Raw genomic sequence first — 6,298 nt, 5'->3', positions numbered from 1 at the left:
TTATAAAATAATTATAAATAGTATAATAAATATTATACTTTTTGTCTATTCAACAAACGTGAAAATTCGAATTTTCCGAAGCTTTAATTTTATTAATTTACAAGAAACATCTTTTAAACAATAAAGTCGTATATAGGTTGATAAATGGCTCAGTGAAGTAAACTATTTTCATCCATTAGACTCGGTTATCAATTTAAAAATAACATTTCTTTATATCCTGGCTTAGTGTAGAAGATTTAAACTAATAATTAATACATTTATTCCTTCATAACATCATGTGAATGTTTCACCTCGCGAAGAAACAGTATTGCACATTAATAAGAAGTCTTTCAGTTGACATTACAGGACCAATCTATAAATCGATTCTCGGTTATTGTGCATTGATCGATTATCCTTCCTCCACAGTAGTAGGATGTGATTAATAATTACATATATCACTTTCCTCATATTAATTTATTATGGAACTTTATTTCTTCAATTTTCTAAAGTTCTCCCTTTTTGTTTTGTAATACTAATTATTTTCATTTTATTAGTTTTATTACTTGTCATTAGTGACTTCACAAAGCAGCTGGATATGATTAATAATTACATATATCACTTTCCTCATATTAATTTATTATGGAACTTTATTTCTTCAATTTTCTAAAGTTGTCCCTTTTTTTTTGTACTACTAATCATTTTCATTTTATTAGTTTTATTACTTGTCATTAATGAGTTCACAAAGCAGCCGGTTATGATTGATAATTACATATATCACTTTCCTCATATTAATTGATTATGGAACTATATTTCTTCAATTTTCTAGAGTTCCCTTCTTTTTTTTGTACTACTAATCATTTTCATTTTATTAGTTTTATTACTTGTCATTAGTGAGTTCACTACAGGCCGGAAGAGAGAGCTACAGGAAGCTGCCCACATCTAATCTAGCGGTGGCAATTATAAAATAAATTGATCGTTTAGTTTCCATGGAGCAGTTAACTCTTACGTCACCAAGTGCCTTATCAATATTTTGGATCAATGAAGCCGGGTAGTCAAATCTTGACTGTGATAATTAAATGGTAAACATATCAAGGAATTATATGTAAAGTATCTTTGTATTGTCATACTTTTAAAGTTCATAGGAATTTGAAAAATTTCAAGAGAGATTTTGTATCTTACAACCCGCTGTAAAAGGCACCTATAAGAAGAGTGAAATATAGCGACTGGTGAAGTTCTCCTCGCGTTCCAACCAACTGATTCTCATCTCACAAGTTAAAATGTCAGCTGGTCGTGGATGATTTCAAATCCCGCTATAAACAGATAAAGAGTCGTTAAACAACGGTATTTTCCCCGTCTAGACATGATGTACGATACCGTTGATGATTGAGTTGTTTGAAACATCAATATAAAGTATGTATGTAAATAGTTAGTATAATGAATTCAAATTGTTTCGTTCAAAACGGAAACAAAAAATATGACAATTATTTATTTTCCGAGGTTTAGCCCCATTTTGTAGAGCTTCATCAAGGCTGTTTGAGTTCAATTCGAAAAAGCTACGAGTTTTCGAATATTAACATATTTATTAATTATTGGAGAAGTTTGTCGGAGGGGAGCGGTCAGCAAAGAACAACATAAGTAAACAAAACCATATTTATTTATTTTATTTTAACTATCTACATCTCATTATTAACATATTTAGTTGTTAACACGTTAGATTAATGATTGAATCAATTGCTTATTATATCTATTTAGATAAAAGATTTTTCTAATTGACCACAACTCTGAACATCTTCTCCATAATCCATATAAAGTGTATTCTTCGCCGTCAATTAGTTTAGAAGGGAAAAAGTAAGCTTATGAGCATGAAAGTTTTTTTTTTTCCGATCTCTCTAAAACAGAAAAGAAACAGGTTATTAGTAAATGCTTTACTGTGAAAAAAAGGAATAAATCCTGTTAGGTATTACCTTTTACTGCCTTTGATATTTTAAGGTTACCTGTAATGTTTATTTATTGTGAAATATCCATTCTAAATGGTACTAATTTTGAAATCCGGAGGTGAGGGGACTCCTCGTATTGATTCGCATAGAAGATAATGAAAATAAAAACATTAATTATTAAAGACAATAGATAATGGTAAAATAATAAGAAAAACAGTCAGAAGTCGAAAAGAAGTGTGGGAGAGGGGGAGGGGGTGGATCAGAAGATGGAGTTATAAGGTGATGTTGATAGAGTTTTTGGAACATTTTCTGCGGGAAGGGGGATATCATGAAAGTTGACCATGCGATCTCCCATAAAATCGGTAGACAATAAACCGTACTTCCTGACACTTAATAGGTTTTAATGTTATTGGTTATGATCTTCTAAGGGTAGACATCTAATGATACCTCACCACTGCAGTAAGAAGGTCTTGTTCTTTAGAACCAAGACTTACTGGATTAATGTTCTGCTAACTTTTCCTAATCTTTCTCTCCACCTCAAATTAATGATTTATATTAGTACTCAAGCCAGCCCTACTCTGCAGAGTACCTATGCTGACCAAAATAACACCTACATGCAACCTGCAACACATTCAGAGCGGTATACTCAGACGTACCATGAGACATGCTTCATTCAAAGACGGACTACATACCCATGACACTCGAACTGCAGACTGTGATATAATTCATTGGATGAGGCATATAAAATTTTTTGATAGCCTCTGGTACTGTACGAACCCCTTATTCAGGACACTAAGGTGACAGGCAAACATAAACAGCTTCAGTCTATACTGAGGATTACTAACTATATACTCTTGACGCAAACAACCTGATCCCCATAACCATTAGACTGATACCCATTATTTACCTGATTTGCAAAGTATCCTATTCCTAAACCCAATTCCTATTCCCAATGCAGAAAAGATGTCTCCTCTTTCCCGTTTTCCCATCATCCCTTGATATCAGCTCCACGCACCCATTTGGCTTAGAAAAAATTTTCTTTGGTGCACATATAGGCTTAGAATTTTTAAAATAATTGCAAACTGCGATTTTCATAAATAGTCAGTATTATATAAATAGGGCGAATACAAAATTATGATAAGAGTATATTTGGTACTTTAAAGGGTTTAGAAAATTTTATTAAGACGAAAAACCTACAATTTGTTTATATTTTTGGGAACCTGGAAAATTGTTTTCATAGTTTCATATGTTAGTTATGTAGATTTTTTCTGATCAATGACTATTTAGATGGTGTTCACAATTTTTTTGTATTAAATTCACACTAAACCTGTTACTAAAATTTAATTATTTCATGACTTTTGCCATCGGTGAGGTACTCTTGAAGGTGCAAGTTGACTAAAAGACTGATTTGTTAGATTTATCCTCCTAAAAGTCCTCGCAGAACCTGGACGTTTTTGAGCCTTTTCAATTATGTCCCTTTTACCATTTGTCGTGATATAATATGTATAAATAATGAATTATTGCATATTTGGCAAGGGTGTGAACAGTGCTGCGAAGGAGAGAAACGCTTTATTTGGGTTGCTATAACACACATCTTACCCATCAATGTGGACCTATATATATAGGACATATACACTACAATATATTAACATTTTCCATTTTTCAAACAAAGAACATCAATAAACTAAATACAATACACTTCAAATACATTTTTTTTCTTAACAAAAAATATATTTTCCTTTTCCTATATACATATATCTGTTTTCCTTTTTCTCACACAAAGACAAATAACAAACCAGTTCGTCCAATACATTATTTCCCCTTTTTCACTCCTTCATACAGCCCCTTCCCAGTTATCTGAAACAAAATTCATTCTATTAGCCAAATTAAGAGAAAACGGATAGCAACGCATAAGTATAGCATAATAAAAACAATCGCAGCAGTAGAACAGTTTATTAAAAACGAAATTTAAAAAGAACTAATAAATAAATTTTCATAATACATTATTAAAGTCGAATATAATATTTTAAATAAATAATAACTGCACGTCGATTTCGACTATTACAGCAGTTACTAGACAAACGGTCTAAACTTCCAACACATTACAAAAGACTGATCTACATGACTGTAATAAAGCCAATCTGAATATATGGAGTTGAGCTTTGGGGCTCCACTAAGCCTTGGAATTCCTCTCGTATTCAATCCTTACAATCCAAAATCCTTCGTGAAATTCTCAATGCTCCTTACTTTGTCACAAATAAAATCATACATAAAGACCTTAATGTTCTCTATGTAACCGATCTAGCCCGAACCAGATATCACTCCTTCCATTATAAACTCTCTAACCACTTAAGCCCTGTGACAAATGATTTTGCCAATAAGCCATATGATTTTATTTTTTTATTCAAATGTGCCGCAAATATCAAATATCTATCAATTGTTACTCCTTTGCATGGCAAGTTGTATGGTTTAGTTTGTTTTATATTTTATTTATTTTAAAGGGTGATGGTAGTGAGGATAATTCTTCTTGTCTTTCAGAAATGAAAAACTGCATCTTTCGTTTTACATACATTTGCAACAAAAACGTCCAACAATAAACATTTCCTAAAGTTAATTATTATTACTCTTGTATTCAATCTGTAAAGAAGTTTCTTTAATTAGTCTGAATGTAAAAATTCCTTTGGTCAACTACTATATTCCCCCATATATCACATACCACTTCAGCTAGCGAAATGGAACTACCATAATGCACGATGGGAGACTGGAGGCTTCTAACATATACATATACCAGTGGCTTCCTCTGGATAGGTGCAGCTACAAGGTGAAATATGTTTATATATGTAAAATATTTTTACTTACATACATTATTCATCGTTTACGAGACTTGATTATGATAACTCTCCATGTGTTGGTTATTATAGGCAAGGTCATCACGCCATTTTTTTTTCTTGATAATGTAGAATAGTCACATGCGCTTAAGTACTGCTGACGTGGGCGGAACTCATCACAGAGTTCACTGTGGGAGTAGTGGGAAAGGTCTTGGTAGATATAATGCGTGTCATTGGAGGCAGATTAATCGAAATGGCATTGTGCATAGAGCCATATATAAAAAAAAAAAATATTACCCAGAGAGATAAATCAGAGGAAAAAGAATAGGTTGTTACTAAAATGAATTGGATTCAAATCTAATTTGAAATTCTGAACCAATTCATTCAATCATAGGCACATTATCACATGATTGTCATGTACGTATGAACGCCGATGTGGGGAATTTTCGGTCTTCGGATATTTGACACGTGTCCAGCTGTTCAAACGGGGTGAATCACAAGTAATTTCTAAAACTTTTCGTAGATATCCGCCATCAATTTTGAACCTGCCCGACAGAACTAGATTTCGTATTTGGTATGTCAATGTTTTGAAAAAAGACACACCCTTTCACCGACTGACAGTTTGCTAATAGCTTTGGTATAATTTATCTACATTTTTCTCTCCTTATCGAGCAGTTAATAACGTCCAACATAGGAGCTTAAAGAAGACGTTAAGGAACGCGGATCATAATACATAATCCCGATCTAGGTTACTTGGCTGACGTGAACAAATCTACAGATTGTAATCTGGGCTTGTGGCTTCGAGTCTGACTTATCCTGAAAATTCGATGACAGTAAAAAATGAACAATCATTTCCTTACTGTTATTTTAAAATATGGTATACTAAACTGTAAAATATCGTCAAGCTACTAAATTGAGGGGAAAAAATAAAATCATACGTTATCGTTTATGAAAAAGATGGATGCATCTACTGATATCTATGCCCTGATACGAAACAAAAAAATAGAGTGAAAGATCAGATTGAATAGTTAATATGAGTGGCACCTTTTATTCAAATTGAGTATTCAGAACAAGAATATTATAATATATTTTATAGTTTGCGATATCAAAACAATCATACTTTAAAAGAGGATCTCCATAAATAAAAATAAATAAATAAAATAAAATAAAATTCTTAAAATGTTGGGTTAAATTACATTATAAAAATATAATGACGTCTCGGGTTTTTGAACTTTTTCAAAACTAATGTGTAAACATATTAATCTTATTAATATTCTTGGAAGTATCTTAGACGTGAAAAAAGTAAACATTTTCTTCAATGGGAGTTTTTTTTATGTAAGTATTACATTTTTAAAATGGTGCAAAGATATTTTAATGTTATCATAATTCTTAAAATAATATATATTAAAACAGAATTAAATATTAAGATTTAACAAAAATAAGATTGTATTTAGTCAAAAATTTATACTAAAGTTCTAAATAATAATTAGACCAGGCAATGATTAGCAATTGCTAGATATGTAGATGCATATAGATTAATTGAACACAATTGGA

The sequence above is a fragment of the Halyomorpha halys genome, unplaced genomic scaffold (assembly GCF_000696795.3).
Source record: "Halyomorpha halys isolate HHAL.00 unplaced genomic scaffold, Hhal_1.1 Scaffold560.1, whole genome shotgun sequence".
NCBI classification, from domain to species: Eukaryota; Metazoa; Arthropoda; class Insecta; order Hemiptera; family Pentatomidae; genus Halyomorpha; species Halyomorpha halys.
Note: the sequence above shows the minus strand (reverse complement) of the source record.